Source organism: Bos mutus, chromosome 2 (assembly GCF_027580195.1).
Source record: "Bos mutus isolate GX-2022 chromosome 2, NWIPB_WYAK_1.1, whole genome shotgun sequence".
Taxonomy (NCBI): Eukaryota; Metazoa; Chordata; class Mammalia; order Artiodactyla; family Bovidae; genus Bos; species Bos mutus.
The window spans coordinates 92,433,704-92,454,170 of NC_091618.1; the positions used below are offsets into that span (position 1 = coordinate 92,433,704).

The 20,467-nt window shown below is 41.1% G+C and overlaps 1 protein-coding gene and 1 pseudogene across 1 annotated transcript in view; one reads left to right on the forward strand and one right to left on the reverse strand.

Moving 5' to 3' along the window:
- ARL6IP6 (ARF like GTPase 6 interacting protein 6) overlaps window positions 1-20,467 on the forward strand; it is a 71,676-nt gene that overhangs the window by 44,648 nt on the left and 6,561 nt on the right. The window lies entirely within an intron of this gene.
- Window positions 8,099-8,858, reverse strand: LOC102281571 (large ribosomal subunit protein eL13 pseudogene; annotated as a pseudogene).

Genomic DNA, 20,467 nt, shown 5'->3' on the forward strand with positions numbered 1-20,467 from the left:
GATAGGTAGAAGTTACTGTCTTAAGATCCTGGTCACAAGACCTTCCTTTGCAGCTGTCCTTTTATCTTTGCTTTGGCCACTATCTTGGCAAGTTAGGTTTCTTCCCTAATAGAGTGAACAAATTTACTTCTGACGTGTCTAACGTCTTGTTGATTCTTTGCTACCATGTATGGCAGTAGAACACACCCCAGAGTATCTTTATAGTTTTCCCTCTATACTCTTCTCTGCTCACATGGTGTGGTAGCAACTGTATCACAAGGGTAAAACACAACTAAGCAGTCTCTTTTTGTTTTGCATGATTACCCGATGGCATGAAGAATCTATAATGTGACTGTTTGAACTCTTCTGAACTAATTTCTTTTGAACTCTTGTTATGTACTTAAATCTTTAAGAACAGCAGAGTTCAGGGTTGGGAACAAAGGGCAAAAACTTTGTGAGGATATCACTGGGTGTAATAGTGAGAGGCCTCTTGGTTCCTGGACCTCTGTAATATAGGAATGGGAGAAACAGCATCGAAAGTCAATTGTTGGATAAAAATATGTACTACATCTGGAGAGACACCAACTTTAAATCTTGTGTCTCAACTGGCTCCATAACTAAATCTTCAGTAGATTATTCCAATACTAGCTAATGGGAATTCCCTGGCAGTCCAGTGGTTAAGACTCGGACCCTTCACTTCTGGGGCCCAGGTTTGATCCCTGATCAGGGAACTAAGATCCCGCAAGCAGAAACAAAACCTAGCAGCTGATAAAGAGATTAACAAAATAAGAATTAAGTACATCATCTGACCTCCTGTGGACTGTGTTTTTTTGGCTAGAGCAGTGTTGTATGAGAATCCATGATAGTATATAAACTATTCAGTAAACCCATAAATAATGGTGCTGCCAGATGTATCACAGGTGAGAAAAGCAAATCTAAAACCATAGTATGTTTACCAGTGAGGACAAAACCACTGAGATGTTACTCCTAATGCAGTTAGTTAGCTACCAGATAACAGGGCTGACTGCCCTGCCCTCCTCCCCCTCCCCCAATATGTGGTACCATGAAAGGGCAATGGGGCGAAGATGGGGTGGGAACACGACAGAAGCCAGGATCGCCTCTGAAGTCACACTTGTGTCTGTGGATTCCATTCTTGCCATCCCACACTTCCTTTATTCTCCCATCAAACATGGCTTGACAGGAGGACAGTAACACAGAAAATGTTATCTTGTCTACTTGATTATTTAGAGCCTCTTTCACAGGGCTTTGGTACGTGCATTAACATATCTCAGACACACACTCATATTCTGGATCTGCTTCCCAGCCTTTTCTTAAGTTGGCACCAATTCTTTTCCAACCCCTTGACAATCCAGCCACACTGCTAGTTCCCTCTCCATGACTATGTATAATCCTTATTTCCTACCGTATCTCTGTGAGGATTAATTTTGCCTCACAGTGGCACTCTAGCAATTTAGCTTAAATATTTAGCAGTGTTTAGAGACATTTTTTATGGTTGTGAGTGGGGGATGTCACTGGCAATCAGTTGATAGAGGCCAGGGTCCTCCAGAGGTCCAGGACAATTCCCCACTAGAAAGAATAATCACCTCAAATATCAGTAGTGCCAAGGTTGAGAAACCCTGATATATATATATACGTGACTAAGTGAATTAGATGATGTCCTGTTCAGAATGGACAGCTGGGGTAACGGTTATCTGGAGTCCCAAGATCAGGTGTTCATTCTTCAAAAGGCCAAGTTCAGTTCAATTCAATCACTCAGTTTCTGACTCTGCGACCCCATGAATTGCTGCATGCCAGGGCCTCCCTGTCCATCACCAACTCCCGGAGTTCACCCAAACCCACATCCATCGAGTGGGTGATGCCATCCAGCCATCTCATCCTCTGTCGTCCCCTTCTCCTCCTGCCCCTGATCCCTCCCAGCATCAGAGTCTTTTCCAATGAGTCAATTCTCATGAGGTGGCCAAAGTACTGGAGTTTCAGCTTTAGCATCATTCCTTCCAAAAAATACCCAGGACTGATCTCCTTTAGAATAGACTGGTTGGATCTCCTTGCAGTCCAAGGGACTCTTCAAGAGTCTTCTCCAACACCACAGTTTAAAAGCATCAATTCTTTGGCGCTCAGCTTTCTTCACAGTCCAACTCTCACATCCATACATAACCACAGGAAAATCCATAGCCTTGACTAGACGAACCTTTGTTGGCAAAGTAATGTCTCTGCTTTTGAATATGCTATCTAGGTTGGTCATAACTTTTTTCCCAAGGAGTAAGGGTCTTTTAATGTCATTGCTGCAGTCACCATCTGCAGTGATTTTGGAGCCCCCCAAAATAAAATCTGACACTGTTTCCACTGTTTCCCCATCTATTTGCCATGAAGTGATGGGACCGGATGCCATGATCTTCATTTTCTGAATGTTGAGCTTTAAGCCAACTTTTTCACTCTCCTCTTTCACTTTCATCAAGAGGCTTTCTAGTTCCTCTTCTCTTTCTGCCATAAGGGTGGTGTCATCTGCATATCTGAGGTTATTGATATTTCTCCTGGCAATCTTGATTCCAGCTTGTGTTTCTTCCAGCCCAGCATTTCTCATGATGTACTCTGCATATAAGTTAAATAAGCAGGGTGACAGTATACAGCCTTGACGTACTCCTTTTCCTATTTGGAACCAGTCTGTTGTTCCATGTCCAGTTCTAACTGTTGCTTCCTGACCTGCATACAGGTTTCTCAAGAGGCAGGTCAGGTGGTCTGGTATTCCCATTTCTTTCATAATTTTCCACAGTTTATTGTGATCCACACAGACTTTGGCATAGTCAATAAAGCAGAAATAGATGTTTTTCTGGAACTCTCTTGTAGAAAGAGCCTATATCTCAAAAGGAAATCATTATCCTAAGAGTACTTATTGCTGACTACCCTGTAGACCTTTGCTTGGCCAGGTCTGTCATAGACACTAATCATTAACTACTATAACTTTGTCTATTATTGAGATTTCCCACCTGATGCTACTTCTGGTCAAAGAATTCATAAAAAATAAAATCCACCCACAAAACATTTTCTTCCCATCTCCATATGCTGTTTTTGTGCTCAAGGGAGAATGCTTCCACAAAGTTTGCATACAACCATGCTATTATTGTTGAATTGGAAGCTGAGACCGCATTTGCCCATTCCAAATTCCTTAAGCACTGGGTACACAAGCAATATGGATGTTAGGGCACTGACTGGAGTGATTGCTAGTATGCCAAGAGGTAACTGAGTTGGCTGCTACACAACAGGAGCCAGAAGGAGTATGGACAAAAACCCAAAGGCCCCAAAACCCAAATAGAGTTGCTTCCTTGTTAGACTCTCATACTGCTAGTAGAATATTACAACAGCCTTACACAGGCAGAGCCTCAAGTCCCTCAGACAAGAGGTTTTCATCACCCCACTGGATTGAAATCCTACACCTGGTAAGAGTTCTGGATGAAAGTCAAGGGAACATTAAATAGATATTAGACAAGGTAATAACCAGCTAGGTATTGTTTTGGTCCTCACAACTAGTTTAAAAAAAACAAATAGCTAGGGCCTCTATCCATATTTTTTTTGGAATGGCATGCATGTAGTCTAACTAACGTCCTTTTTATTTTTTTAATTTCTCACACTGTTGTTCGGAGGATTTTGACAGTGGCTCTAACTACAATGTAGTGCATTGTTTGCAGAATATATTGTGATGGGATTAATTGTAGAATTGGGAAGGGATGGAATTCCCTGCAATCCTGACCATGGAGCTAAATGTAGTAACCTATGAGAACTTTAATTCCTATGAGGAAGGGTCAGTGCATTCTCAATTGAAAGAGCAATGGTTGAACATTATGTTAGATGAGATAATTTTTTGAAGTGTAATCATGGGAAATAATGAGTATGTGTATATTGGGTAGGAGAAGGAGTAGACTTTAGTGGGCATTTTGTCATTTATTGACTGCCAAGTCCCAAAATCTGTTTTTATTTAGGGAGAATTCCTTGTTATGTGAATATCTGTTAGAAGGCAAACCTCCACACTGCATTAGAGAAGGCTAGAAGAATAGATATTTTCTTTCTCACACATTGATTGCCAATATGTAACCTTGGTGCCACCAATTTTACTGCTCCTGCCTGAGCTTTGAGTTGTGAAAGGATGGAGTGATAACTAACAGAAGACTTAGAATTCATGTGCAGTTGTGCCAGTCTGTGGCATTGGCAATGGTTTCTAGCTGTATTTTGCTCTGATCAGGCCAGTAATAGAATCCTGATCAGGCTGTTTTGATGTATAACTTTTGCTGTCTTTGCTACCAAGCTTTCCTTGGTGTCTGGCATTTTATGATCCTGGTTGTCTGACCTTTCTTCAGTTTTGTGAGCTACTGCTTAACCTTATAATAAAATTATTTTGTTCCTAGCCAGCAAAAATTAGATTCTGAACTTTAAAATCAAGTACTAAGGATTCATATATCAATTTCCACCACTACTTGTCCACAAAGCTCCTTGAAAAAACTTTGTTCGACTACAATTTCAGCCACATAGACTTATTTATTTTACTAATTTAAAAAATTATTGTATGCTTTTCCAGCCTTATTATTTTATAATCACTTGTCTTCCTAAAGAACCTTTTAGATTCTTTTAAAATGCATACAGTACTTAGGCTGAAGCTTACACACAGCAGGTGCTCAGTAATTGTATATGACATGTTTTAAACACTTGTCTATGGATAGAATTACAAAGTGGTAAAGGAAATTTGTTTTTTAATTTTGGAAGAAATTACTTCAGATCTTATACATAAATTGACAATAAGGAAACTTATTACAAGCACATAATTAAGTATTCCTTATACTAGTACAAATATCTTTTTATACAATGCTGAATTTTTTTTTAAAAAATGCAAAGAAAGTTAATAGGAATGTATAAGTGTGATATTTGAAATAAAACATATCTTTGGATTTCCTTTAGGTCTAACCATTTACAATTAACATTGGACTGAGCAGACAAATGGTATAATTAAAGGGCAGTCAGAATGCAATTTATTTGTACTTTCATAAGTTCATGTATTAGAACCAAACTCTACAGAGTACAGAACTACAGAACTACAAGTCACTTCTTGGAGTAAAAAGTTTCCAGCAACATAAGATGGTTAGTCAAACATCAGTGCTTAGAATGATAGTATTTTTACTTATAATCTGAAACAGTTGTGTACAACAAAACATCCAGATGTACAATCACACTAAACTCCCCTCAAAACTGGAATTTGGAAAAACTACAAGAATATCCCAGAAAGATGTACAAGTGGGCAGAAAAATGACATATGTTTAATGGTGGACACCCTGGTAGCATGGGAAGAAAATCCAAATGTTTTTATAAAGGACCACTTGGAAAGGTGTTAGAAACAAACTGAAATACTTGCTTTGGACTATAGGAGCCTCTGCTGCTCAAGAAAAACAGTATTGCAAATCCGTGCTGAAAATATGGACTAAAATCTTAAGTTTAAGAGTAGCTTAAATGTGTGGCAGGGGTGAGGGGGACTTGAGGGGAGTAGTTATTAATGGCTTATTAAATCATAAAGGAAATGAATACAAGTAACATGAGCATGGGCAAATAACCAATAAATAGATATTAAAATAATAAAGAATATTTTAGGGCTTGTAAGTGGTAATGTCAGAAGAAAAATATTCAGCGCGTTGTGAAGTTATGATAGTTTTTACCTATAGATATAGTATGGCCTAAAAATATAGATAGCTTTGATAAGGGCTTCCCAGGTGGCACAGTGATAAAGAATCTACCTGCCAGTATAGGAGATAGGCATGGATTCGATCCCTGGGTTGGGAAGATCCCCTGGGGTAGGAAATGGCAACCCACTCCAGTATTCTTGGAGAAGGCAATGGCACCCTACTCCAGTACTCTTGCCTGGAAAATCCCATGGATGGAGGAGCCTGGTGGGCTGCAGTCCATGGGGTCGCTAAGAGTCGGACACGACTGAGTGACTTCACTTTCACTTTTCACTTTCATGCATTGGAGAAGGAAATGGCAACCCACTCCAGTGTTCTTGCCTGGAGAATCCCAGGGACAGGGGAGCCTGGTGGGCTGCCATCTATGGGGTTGCACAGAGTCGGACAGGACTGAAGCGACTTAGCAGCAGCAGCAGCCAGTATTCTTGCCTGGAAAATTCCACGGACAGAGCCTGTCTGGGTTACAGTCCATGGAGTTTGAGTTGCACACAACAGAGCCACTGAGCATACAGCTTTGATAAAGGCTTATAAAACCATGAAAGAAGAAAGCTGCAATCTTTAAAGGGGGAATGTTTCAGAGATATAATTAATCTTGTGGGAGAAAAAAGGTTCTGGAAAGTAAGAGCTGTTTTGTGTTACCTCTGTGAGAGAGCATTAAACTGAATGAAAATCACTGCTTTACCTTAACAGCTTTTTCTTTCCAACAAAACTCTTAATAAAGCAGTCTCCTTGCTGCCTTTTTGAGCAACATACTCCTGGTTTCTCCTGCTATTCCCAGAAATCAGCACTGTTTTACAGCTGCTTACATGAAACTAAATGCTGAGATGGGCCCATCCTGGACTCAATGAAACTCATATTTTCCTTCTCTTTAGAGGAGACTGCAAGACCAGCCAGTTAGTGGCTCTGAATCAGCTCCAGAATGGACCTGGATATGCAGTTTAGTGTGATATGTCAGGAAAGATAGGAATTCCTAAGAGCAATTCAAAGTTAATATCCTGACTCCCTCCAAACTTTTGTAGATGGCTCTGCTGCTGAAAGTTCAGCCTTTTTTTTTTTTTTTTTAAAGTACCATTTAAAAATCTGTCAGCATAATTTGTGTGTCAAAAGATAGGACTTCTTATGTCTGTATTTTAGCTAGATACTGAGAAAGTAATTCCTCCAACTTCTAAGTAAGTTATAATCATTTGTAATTCTTAGTGCTGTTCAAACCTGCCCAAGGTGAAAGTCAGTATGCTGGATCTAAAAGTATAATGAGAGTATAATTTTCCATTTTGCCTTAAATACAACTGGTGCTTACACTATTGGATGTTACAAGTTCCTATTAATATAAAATATAGATTGCTTGACATTTATTCTGTATCAGTTTTTACATAAAACTGTACTTTCAGGTTGTACAAATTTCCATTTGTATTCAAGTTTGAAGAAACAAAATAAGGATTATACTTTTAAATATCATAAACATCCAATAAGAAATATCCTGTAAAATTGATAGATAAATTGTTTTAAAGGAAATACAAGAATGAATATCAGAAAATGTTTCTTACAAACGTGTCTTGATAAACACATTTTCATACTAATCTAATAGCCTGTAGAAATTTACAATTAAAATGAATCAGAAGTGTACTTTGTAAATCAAAATCATTAATGATTCCTATTTCTCTGTTTCCCAGTTAGAATTAAATTTTTACTTTGTAGAAATTTTTCAGAAACATAATCAGTGATTTTTTTTTAAAAAAGCTTATTTTAGTAATAAATACATAAAAGGAAAATTAAGCAATTTTTCATAGAAAAAATCTTGGATATATATTTTTAAAATTTTAGTAACTTACTGTTACCCACAACAGGCAAATACTCCCAACCCAACAATAAAAATCTTAAACAATTGGAAATGTCTTGGTATTTAAAAAAATAAATCTTAAGGATATAGGTAACATAGAATATGAACTCCCATGAAATATGAATAGAAAAACCAAAGAACAAAATTTTAAAGTATATGACAGCAAAGTTCTTATTAAAATTGTTCCGATTACTCATATATTCTTATATAAAGGATTCTTTTTTCTGATAATACAAGAAGAAAAATGTGTAGTAAATGGCTGATGTTGATACCATAAAGCTAGAGGGGTATAGGAGTGCTAAAGGCATACTCCTTCCTATTTTTTTTTTCTTTTTTTTTTAAGATGTGAAAATAGTATTTTAATAGTAACAGGAACACACAGCACCCCCTGGGCTGGAGGGTCCAGACAAGAACACTAACTAAGCACAAGCCTCCCCCGTACCAAAGCTGCTTCCCCCACAGCTCTGTTGCAACAAAGGTCAGACACACCCCAGGTACCCCTCGAAGAGGTCCCCACCCCCCCACCCCCCCCCCCCGCCCCAGGCCCTGGCTCCTTACACAACGAAGGTCACATGGACACTGCAAGTTTATCGCAAGTTGCCAACAGCACTTTATTTTTTCTTTTCAACATCCTGTTCTGCAGCTTCCTTGGCCCTTTTTGCCCGGATGCCAGAGCCGGGTGTTGGCGCGGGCCATGCAGAGACTGGCAAATGTCTTAAAGTTCTCCTCCTCTGTGATGACTCTGGCTTTCTCCTTCTTATAGACTTTCCGTATGGGCATAACAGGTCCAGTCAGATGAGTGGCCAGTTTGAGCTCTTCAGCAGAGCTGTCTCCCTTCTTGGAGGCCGAGGGCTTCCTGGGGAACAGGATAAACTTGGAGCGGTACTCCTTGAGCCGCTGCATGTTGGCCTGCAGGGACTCCGTGCACTTGTTCCACCGCCTCGGGTCCACTGAGATCCCAATGGTCCGGGCCACCTTCTTGTGGATGCCGGCCACCCTAAGCTCCTCCAGGCTGAAGCCCCTGCTGGCACAAACCTTCGTGTGGTACCTGACTGTCGGGCATCTCACCACCGGCCGGAGAGGACTGGACGTGGGGCGCGGGGCAATGCGGCGCGCCTTGGCCTGCTGGGTCTTGCGTCTATGGATCTTGCCAGCTGGCTGGTTGAACCACGTGGCCACGCGCCGCTGCCAGTCCTTGTGGAAGTGGGGCTTCAGGATCATGCCATTCCGGCTGGGCGCCATGGCTGCTGCCGAAAGGCCTCCTCCGAGGGCTCACGGCTGGGAAAAGCCTGACTGATTATCTTAAAGGCTTGGTAGGAACAATTCAATGAGTGACTAATGAAACCTTCAGTTCAGCAGTATGCAATAAGAGCTTTTATCTCCTAATTTCACTTCTAGGGCTCTCTCCTAAATAATATAAAACACGGAAAAATCTCTATACATGAAAGATATCCTTCAAAGCAAATAACATGTTATAGTGGGAAATAATGGAAGCAAACTAAAAGACCGGTAACATATGGTACAGAAACATAATGGAATATTATGTAGCATTTAAAAATGGTTATCAAGAGGAGTGACATAAGAAATATTATAATCTTAAATTAAAAAGCAGGATACAAGGGACTTCCCTGGCAGTCCAGTGGTTAAAACTCTGCACTTCCAATTCAGGGGGCACGAGTTCAATCCCTAAAAATGAGCAGGATACAGAAGTGTATAAAGCTAAATTTCAACTATATGAAATACTGCACAGAAAGAAGACATGGATATTCACTGGAATATTGACAGAGATTTTCTTAGAACAGCTAAATTATAGGTGGTGTTAATTTTCTTTGAGGATTTCTATGTGTTCTTTTTAAAAACATGTAATTTTTGGCTATGCTGAGTGTTGCTGCACAGAGGCTTTCTCTAGTCGCAGTATGTGGGCTTCTCCTTGTGGTGGCTTCTCTTGTTGCAGAGCACAGGCTCTGGGTACGCATGGATGGACCTCAATAGTTGAGGTGCACGGGCTTAGTTGACCTGTGGCATGTGAAATCTTCCTGGACCAGGGATCAAACTGGTGTCCCCTGCATCGCAAGGTAGATTCTTAACCACTGAACTACTAGGAAAGCCCCTCCAACATGTTCCAAATTCCTTATAAGTATGTATCATTTTTCTAATTAGAAAAATATTAGAATTTTAAAACTAGGAATAACCATTAACTACATATAGTTCTTGTGAGGATTACATAAGATCCTGGATATGAAATTCTCTAGCATATATAATACTGAATATTTCCTTTAAAGCACAACTAAGAGAAGGGGTGGCTTCACCGCCTAGCAATCAGAGTTGCTTCCATTATTGTCAAAAAATAGTAACAAAAAATCCTGCGTGTTGCATAGAATCAAATTCTGTCACTCCACACATTTTCAGAGATATTAATTTGAGAACTGTTTTAATAGTTAAAAGCAGAAAACAACCTAAATGATTACAATGGAGGATTGATTAAGTATATTTTGTTTGGTTTGGTTAATTATATTTATCCCATAAAAATAATGAGGTAGATAATGGAAGCCTTAAAAACCAAGATGTCCATGATATAGTTTTAAATGAAAGCTAAGTTGTAGAACAGAATTACAGTATAATCCTGGCTTCATCAAAGACAAAATGAAACCAGGGAAAAAATCTTACATTTTATAGGTCTGATATAATATTCTTAAGAGACTAAACAGATGATATACCTGTGTACCTGATCTACAAATCAGAAAAATGCCTCTAGCTTATGTGTTCAACTATTAAATTAAGATTTCAACTTTAAAATCAGCATAATCTGGATATTTTAGTGTTGCAAGACATCAGCAAATGACTAAGATTAAGGTATCTGACAAGACTTTGGGTGCAGGTAAAAGATATGTACTTGTGCTACTTTATTATATGGATGCTACAGAATCTCAAACACAGGCTGAAGTACAAATCTGAGTCTTGGCACATTCTCCCTGATAAGAGTGTTTTCATATGCCTGAGGTCTTTTGGCCTGCTGTACCAGTTTGATGAGTGAAATTTATCTGAACAACGTGATGATTTATGGTGAATGCCTGTTTTTGTTCTGGGATGGAAGAGGTTGAAATGTGAGTAGCTGAGGTCAGTCACACAAGCACTACATGCATACATGACTGAATCCCAATAAAAGTCTAGCACGCCAAGGCTCAAGTGAGCTTCCCTGGTTGATAGCACTTCACCTGTGTTGTTGGAAGAATTTAGTGTGTCCCTAAATGACTCTGGGTTTCCCTTGTGGCTCAGCTGGTAAAAAAATCCACCTACAGTGCAGGAGACCTGGGTTCGATCCCTGGGTTGGGAAGATCCCCTGGGGAAGGGAACAGCTAACCCATTCCAATACTCTGGCCTGGAGAATTCCATGGACCATATAGCCCATGGGGTCGCAAAGATTCAGACATGACTAAGTAACTTTCACTTCACTATATGACTCCACTGAAAAGGGACACCTGGAAGCAATGCCCGATTTCTCTTGGACTTCACTCCATATACCTTTTCCCTTTATTGATTTCAATCTGCATCCTTCTGCTGTAATACACTGTAACCATGAGTGTAACATCCTTTGAGTTCTGCAAATCCTTCTAGTAAATCACCAAGCCTAAGGATGGTCTTGTGAACCCTGATACAAGAATTAACTAAAAATTTGTCAAAAGATAGCTACTCTCCTCATCCTAAGACCAACATAAGTGTTAAACCATCCTCCCCCAAATAAGGAGGTCTGCTTGACCCATACATCCATACACATAGGTCCTTAATTAGAGGATGCCAGCACTGGAAGTTGATTTAATCTAACCTCATTCTATAACTGAGGAAATTAAGGATGAGAAGAAATTATACTCAGTGACCTCAAAGCATCTGGATGGCTGACAGGTTGAGGCTAGTTGATTCTTTACATTCTCACCACAGGAGCCTAGACTAATTCTCTGGCTTTGTAATTGAGTAAGGACAGTTTAGCTTGCAGCTGTTCTGTGGGAGCTCTGTGCTTCTCTCTCAGGCCACATGGAACCATGGTACTCACTCTTGATCAGCATGGGAACGGAATATGCTACCTAATGGTGTGTAATGGAATGTCTTAAAGTCTAAAACTCTCCTGGGGTATCCTGTACCAGTTTTTCTATCTTGTTTGCTGACAAGATATACACTGATAGTCTTTCCTTTGTATATTTTATATTTATATATAGTCTGCTTTTGGCTCGGTGACTCCTTAGTAAACTTGTGCCTTAGGATATTAATTTCCTAGGGCTTCTACTGGAGAAGGCAATGGCACCCCACTCCAGTATTTTTGCCTAGAAAATCCCATGAACGGAGGAGCCTGGTAGGCTGCAGTCCATGGGGTCGTTAGAGTCGGACACGACTGAACGACTTCACTTTCACTTTTCACTTTCATGCATTGGAGAAGGAAACGGCAACCCACTCCAGTGTTCTTGCCTGGAGAATCCCAGGGACGGGGAAGCCTGGTGGGCTGCCGTCTATGGGGTCGCATGGAGTTGGACATGACTGAAGCGACTTAGCAGCAGCAGCAGCAGCAGCAGGGCTTCTATAACAAATTACCACAAACTTGCTGGCTTAGAGCAACAGAAATTTCTTTACTCACAATTCTGAAGTTCAAAATCAAGGTCCTGGCAGGGCCACACCCTTTCCAAAAGCTCACGGGGAGACTTCTTCCTTTCCTCTTCCAGCTTCTGGTGGTTCCTGGCATTCCTTGACTCGTATATGCATCATCACTCCAGCCTATTTTCCTCTGTCTTTTACTGTCTCTTATAAAGACATTTTAATTGGATTTAGGGCCCACTCTAACCCAGCATGGGCTTCCCAGGTGGCACTAGTGGTAGCACCAATGCAGGAGACATAAGAGACGCAGGTTTGTTCCCTGGGTTGGAAGGATCCCCCTGGACGTGGGCATGGCAACCCACTCCAGTATTCTTGCCTGGAGAATCCCATGGATAGAGGAACCTAGCAGGCTACAGTCCATAGGGTTGTAAAGAGTCGAACACAACTAAAGCAACTTAGCATGCATGCTAACCCAGTATGATCATATCTCAATCTTTACCTTTAACTGCATCTGCAAAGACCCTACTTCCAAATAAGGTGACATTCAGAGATTCCAGGTGGGCATGAATTGTTGAGTGGAGGAGGGATGAGGAGGTACTGTTTAACCCACTGTATTCTCTGAGATAAGACACCTCACATACTCTGGTGGCAGATAGTCCTCATTTCCAAATGCGACTGAGAGAGAACCTGAAACTGTGCTTGGATGTTGTGGGTGTTCCTAATGTTTTTCTTTGCTTTCCAGCTCCTGCCTCTGTGTTTGCTTTGCCTGTTCTATTTTGTGAGCATTCCTTGTTAGACTATCCTGTGAATCTTTCAGTGTTCTTAGTATTAATTGTTGCAATTTTATTTTTATTATTTTCAGCACCTTTACTTTGAATCTCCTATTTTGGTAGCAAAAGCATTTGATTGTGGGTTGTAAAACCTATCACTAATCCTGGTCTACTGAATAGGAGTCTTGTGACATTCAGAAAATCATCTGAAATCTCAGATTTCCAAATTAAGAAGTATTTAATGAACCTAGAGGGCATGGAAACCCACTCTCATATTCTTGCCTGGAGAATCCTATGGACAGAGGAGCCTGGCAGGATACAGTCAATGGGGGCGCAAACAGTCAGACATGGCTGAGCAACTTAGCACACAGCACACAGATCCTCTTTGAGGTCTCGTCTTGTGTCAATGTGGGTGGGTCCTCTGAGAAGCAGATGCCAACAAAGTATTAAGGGTGCAAGAAATTTGCTGGAGGAAATGCTTATAAAAGCTGAAGGGGTGAAGGAGCAGGAGGAAGCGAAGACAGTGATAACCATCTGAGTCCTGTGAGAGAAGAAGGGAAAGGAAGGAGGATTAGGCATTAAAAAGCTCAGACTTTACCACAGATCTGAGAAGGTCTCAGGGAGTCCCAGAACAAATATTTGCCATTAGCAGAGTCCTGTCATGGGCTGGTTTTGGTACCTCTCCTGTGTCATTAGCTACAAGAAGCCTAGGAGGACCATAGTCTCAGAGTGGGGGATCCCCACTGCTGGGGATCCCAACATTAACTAGTGGGAATCAGCAAACTCCAACTCTTCCAAGCAGTTTCTATCTTGAAGGAAGATCTGAATGGCAGACCTCTAGGATGGTCACAATGCCAATATCTTTAAAATAGTGAGCTCATGATCAGTATGGACTGCAGGTTTGTCTGTCTCCCCCATTCATACAGTGATGCCCTAACCACCAATGCAATGATATTAGGAGGTGTAGGTTTAGATAAAGTTTATGATTGGCTTAGAGTGCCTTTTTAAGAAGAGAAAGAGACTAGAGCTTACTCTCACTCTGTGAGAATACAAGAAGGTGGCTGTCTGCAAATAAGGAAGACAGCTCTCCGTAGACACTGAACTTGCCAGGACCCAGGGCTTCCCTGGTGGCTGAGATGGTAAAGAATCAGCCTGCAATGTGGGAGACTCAGGTTAGATCCCTGGGTCAGGAAGATCCCCTTGAAGAGAGCATGGCAACTCACTCCAGTCTTCTTTCCTGGAGAATCCCATGGACAGAGGAGCCTGGCGGGCTACAATCCATTGATTCTCAGAGTCAGACATGACTGATGACTAACACTTTGATTTTTCACTTTCCTAAGGGTGTGGCCTCCATGGTTGGCTTAGAGTGCCTTTTTAAGAAGAAAAAGAGACCGGAACTCACTCACAGTCATGTGAGAACACAAGAAACTCTCCCTAGACACTGAATTTGCCAGTATTCCCTGCTCTTGGACGTGTCTCCAGAACTATAAACCTTACATTTCCATTGTTGAAGCCTTCTGGTCAATGGAATCTTATTATAGGAGCCTTGCCAACAAAGGTCCGGCTAGTCAAGGCTATGGTTTTTCCTGTGGTCATGTATGGGTATGAGAGTTGGACTGTGAAGAAGCCTGAGCACCAAAGAATCGATGCTTTTGAACTGTGGTGTTGGAGAAGACTCTTGAGAGTCCCTTGGACTGCAAGGAGATCCAACCAGTCCATTCTGAAGGAGATCAGCCCTGGGATTTCTTTGGAAGGAATGATGCTAAGGCTGAAACTCCAGTACGTTGGCCACCTCATGCGAAGAGCTGACTCACTGGAAAAGACTCTGATGCTGGGAGGGATTGGGGGCAGGAGGAGAAGGGGATGACAGAGGATGAGATGGCTGGATGGCATCACTGACTTGATGGACGTGAATCTGAGTGAACTCCGGGAGTTGGTGATGGACAGGGAGGCCTGGCGTGCTGTGATTCATGGGGTCGCGAAGAGTCGGACACGACTGAGCGACTGAACTGAACTGAACTCAGATAATAAAGATATCTCGTTTTCATTCTCTAGAGAGAGGGAGAAGGAGAAAAGATTGTCCTCGAGTTCAGTCAGTCTCTCCATCTGAGAGCCGCAGGCCAGGATTGCTGGGAAGCTGTGCTGTGAGTGTGCCTGTGTTGTTTCACCCTGCTCCCCCATGCGGTGCACATTCATTTTTCTTCTCCCTCATGCCTCTGCAGTCCCCTTAGTCTGAAACTCCATGTACCTTCTCCCTTCCTTTTCTTGTACTAGTGATGGAATAGGGAATCCTGTGAGGACTAATGGCACCACTGTGGCTTCTCCTTTTATAGAAGATTGCCTCTTGACTTTGGCTGCACTTCTGGGGGCTTTTAAAAATGTCCAGGGCTCAGGACATGCCCCACGACAAGTAAATCGACAGAATCCCGAGGAGTGGAACCAGGCATAAGTGTGTTTTCAGGCTCTTCACTTTTATCCAACAGGCAGGGAAGGTTAGAAGTTCTGCACAGAGGATCCTAGCCCAGGGGAAACACACAGCACTGGCTAAATTAAGAAAAGTACCATGGTAGCAGTATTTCCTTTTTCAAAAAGGTTTTAAAAGAAAGCATGGCTGTCTTTCTTACTTGCTTTTTGAATGAGAAATAAGGGACATTCAGTTCAGTTCAGTTCAGTCGCTCAGTTGTGTCCAACTCTTTGTGACCTCATGAATCGCAGCACGCCAGGCCTCCCTGTCCATCACCAACTCCCGGAGTTCACTCAGACTCAGATCCATGGAGTCAGTGATGCCATCCAGCCATCTCAACCTCTGTCATCCCCTTCTCCTCCTGCCCCCAATCCCTCCCAGCATCAGAGTCTTTTCCAATGAGTCAATTCTTCGCATAAGGTGGCCAAAGTACTGGAGTTTCAGCTTTAGCATCATTCCTTCCAAAGAAATCCCAGGGCTGATCTCTCTTCAGAATGGACTGGTTGGATCTCCTTGCAGTCCAAGGGACTCTCAAGAGTCTTCTCCAACTCCACAGTTCAAAAGCATCAATTCTTCGACGCTCAGGCTTCTTCGCAGTCCAACTCTCACATCCATACATGACCACAGGAAAAACCATAGCCTTGACTAGACAAACCTTTGTTGGCAAAGTAATGTCTCTGCTTTTGAATTTGCTATCTAGGTTGGTCATAGCTTTCCTTCCAAGGAGTAAGCGTCTTTTAATTTTATTCGAAAAGGGCAATGTATGAAAGTAAAGTTCACACAGACCCTCTTCCACTGTTGGTCGTTTCAGAGTCTGCCATGTGGCATCGTCATAACTCGATCCTTGTTTTTGTATTACACTAATTTAATATTTCCTGCTGTGTTGTGTTTGAGAGGGAGTTATGTTTCAATAATAAAGGGGAAAAAATGTGTGATCCTTTTGAGACAGAGTTAATTTCTCCAAGGCTTTTGTGAAGTTGGAGGTCATAGTCACGGTGGAAGAGCTGAGTGAGAGTAATTTTGCAGCAACACTGGACAGTTTTGGATGGGACTTGTTTGTTCAGTTTTATACTCTCCAGCACAAGATCACTGCTGTCAGAAAACAGACACATATTTATTCCTCTTCCTCTATTTTCTCTGAGCCCATTATGCAGTGGATATTGTGCTTGGGATCAGTGATACAAAGATGAATAAAAGAGGTTGAATCTATCAATATGGAAATGGTTAACCAATTTATGGTATATCCTTACAATAGATACGACTAACTTTCAAAGAGTAATGAGTTAGGTATATACTTGTATACCTGGGGAGATTATTCATGATAAGGCTTTTAGATGTTTATAGTTTTTAAATTTATTTTATTTCACAAATGGTATGTGTATATATAAGCATATTAAAATTTTTAAAGAATTCATACAAAAACAGTGATTATCAGTGGAGAGTGTATTGGAGAAAGCTGAAAGAATCTTTCATGCCTTTTTTTTTTACAACTTAAGAACAGTAGGATTTTAAGTGACTATAGGCATGGGGTTTTATGTTATTCCTGATATTTAAAAAATATCTATAGGGCTTCCTTGGTGGTTCAATGGTTACAAATCTGCCTGCCAATGCAGGGGACACAGGTTTGATCCCTGGTCCGGGAAGATTCCACTTGCCACAGGGCAACTAAGCCTGAGAACTGAAACCTCTGAGCCCGCACGCCTAGAGCCTGTGCCCTACAGCGTGAGAAGCCACTGCAGTGAGAAGCCCATGCACCACAACAAAGAGTAGCCCCTACTCTCTGAAACTAGAGAAAGCCTGGGCACAGCAACGAAGACCCAGCACAGCCATAAATAAAAAGACATCTATAAAAGAAACCTGTTTCTTCAAGGAATTAGAGAAATAATTTCGAGACATTTTAAAAGAATTTTGCCTATAAATCAATGATGTTTTCCTGGCTTCCCAGGAATAAAAGAAGCTGAAAAAAATGGAATTTAATAGCCCTTATCTTTTCCTGGTAGCCCTGCTTTGTTTTGAAACAGTGGCCCTGCACTTTAATAAACTGTTACCTCTTTACAACATTATGAAGCAAACTCACAGAAAAAAACAAACAAAAAATTGTCTCAGATCATTTGCTTTAGATTAATCTCAAAGAGAAAGTCTCTTTAAAAGATACTGTAACAGGATTCCAACAGAGAAGCAACATCAGTAGGAGATAGATACATGGATAGGTGTAAAGATACCTATATACTTATTTATAAGCCTATGCTTTACAATAAACCTCTCTATTATTATATGTATTATATACAAAATATAGCATATTATCATCTAATATTAATGATAGATACATGGACAGGTGTAAAGATACCTATATACTTATAAGCCTATGCTTTACAATAAACCTCTCTCTATTATTATATGTATTATATACAAAATATAGCATATTATCATATAATATCAATGATATTGGCTAGTCAGCCACTGGGGAAGCTTACTAGGCAAGTTCAGATGTATAGGCAGGCTATTAGGAAAGGCAGGCTGAAAACTCTTAGACAGAAGCTGAGACTGCAGTCCGTAAACGAAATTTCTTCTTCTTCAGGAAAGGAGCCTGGTGGGCTACAGTCCATAGGGTTGCAAAGAGTCAGGCAGGACGAAGCACTTAGCACATATGCACACAGGGAAGCTACCAGTGGGGATTAGGCCCACCCAAATTATTGGAGATAATCTCCCTAAAGTCAACTGATTGTTGATATTAATGACATCTACCAAATACCTTTACAGGAATACCTAGATTGGTATTTGATTGAATAACTGGGTACTATAAGCTAGGGAGGCTTTCCCTGATGGCTCAAGCAGTAAAGAATCTGCCTGCACAGGAGACTTGAATTTGATCTCTGGGTTGGGAAGATCCCCTGGAGGAAGGCATGGCAACCCACTCCAGTATTCTTGCTTGGGAAATCTCATGCACAGAGGAGCCTGGCTGGTTACAGTCCATAGGGTCACAAAGTGTTGTACACAACTGAAGCAACTTAGCACGCACACATAGCCTAAACAAGTTGACACAAACTGATATGATCCACCCTTTGTCAACTTGGCACCCATACACTTCTCCTTGCTGTTGCTGCTGCTGCTAAGTCGCTTCAGTCGTGTCCGACTCTGTGCAACCCCATAGACGGCAGCCCACCAGGCTTCCCCGTCCCTGGGATTCTCCAGGTAAGAACACTGGAGTGGGTGGCCATTGCCTTCTCCACACATCTCCTTAAATGACACTTAATCTCCGAAACAATAACAAGGTCATAGCTCTGCTTAATATGATTCACCTAACCTGAATACACGTTAAAATTCACCAACCATTTCCCTAGATAAAAATGCTAACTCTGGGACTTCCTGGTGGTTGGTTAAGAACCCATCTTGCAGGGAACTTCAGTTTGATCCCTGGTAGGAAAACTAAGATCCCACATGCCTGAGGCAACCAAGCCTGCACGCTGCAACTAGAAAGCCTATATGCCACAACTACTGAGCCCACACGAGGCAAAGAAGATCCTGTGTACCGCAGTTAAGACCCGATGAAGCCAAATAAATGGTTTTTTTTTAAAAAAGAATGCAAAATCCTTGAGTAAACTTCACTTTTCTACTTGATATTCTATAACTTAAATATTATGATATAAAGTTAACTAATATTAGCATATTTTATATGAGATAATAGGCAATAAGAGAGGGAATAAAACTATTTACATATAAAAATACTCAACTATTACAGGAATTGTTTCAATAGTGGTAACAGGGTTTTAGCTGATATTTTTAACTATCTTTTTCTATTACCCATTCCATATCCCCCTTTGTCCTCAGCAAGAATTTCAAGTAGTTGTGTTTGGCTGGTTGGCTAACCTAAATGTTTATTTCTGAAGGCTCTGGGCCATTAGAAGTCCTTCCTGAAGTGGGTTGTTGTAATTTTCCATTGGCATTAATCACAGGACATGATAGTACTAACTGATCCCCTGAGGGATTTTCTGTATTCTAGCCATATTCTTCCTTACCTCTATTTTGTGGTAGCAGCCCAATTTCCCTTTGGTAATAAGGATCGATTGCCCCATTGCCCCAGTGAGTGTAATAACAACCTTCTTTTCCTGTTGATTCAGAAGCATGTGAAGCCTAAGGCGACTGAGTGGCAGTCTTAACTTTTAGTTCAATGAAATCACTGTTGAGTTTCCTGGTAGAAGCATTCCTCTCATTGAGACTAAGATTTTGTGACCAGCAGAGCATATGGTTTTAGGAACAGGAAGCAAAAATTTTGCCAGTGAATCAGTGGGATTGGTAGTAAATGGTGCCACTCCTATCTGTATTCTTTGATTCTTTAACCAGTGCATCTTGACTATGAGAGAAATAGCACCTTATACTGGATATTTATTTAGAGCATGTGTAATTCTCTGAAGAGCTTTTGCTCCTGTCCTGCAAGGTACTGCCGCCTAACTGATCCTGTAACTGAGTCTTCTAAAGTTCATTGCATCATTCTATCAAGCCAGCTGCTTCATGATGATGGGGAACATGGTAAGCTCAGTGAATTCCATAATATGATTGTATTATCACACTTCATTTACTGTGAAGTTAGTTATCACTTCTAACTACACTGTGTAGAATACCATGATGATGGATAAGGTATTATATAAATCCAAGGATAATAGTTTTGAAAAAAGCATTGTCTGCAGGGAGGCAAATTTGTAATTACTCTAAGTTTCTATTCCAGTAAGACCAAAATGCTGCCTCTGCAATGAAGGAAGTGGTTCAATGTAATCAACATGCCACCAGTTAACTGGCTGATCTCCTGAAGAATGGTGCTATAATGAGGAATGTGTGTTGGTTTCTGCTGCGGGCAGTGTGAGTACTCAGCAGTGGCTGTAGTCAGGTCAGCCTTGGAGACTGAAGGCCACACTACTGAGCCCATCTAAAATCTCCATTCATACCACCCCTCGCCTACTGCATTCATGCGCTTGTTGGGTAATGACAGTATTGACTGGGGAAAGGGGATGACTGGTAGGCAGAGGTGGGCCATCCTATCTACTGGATTATTAAAATGTTCTTCTGGACTCTTCAAATATGGCTGAGAGGTCTTACATGACAA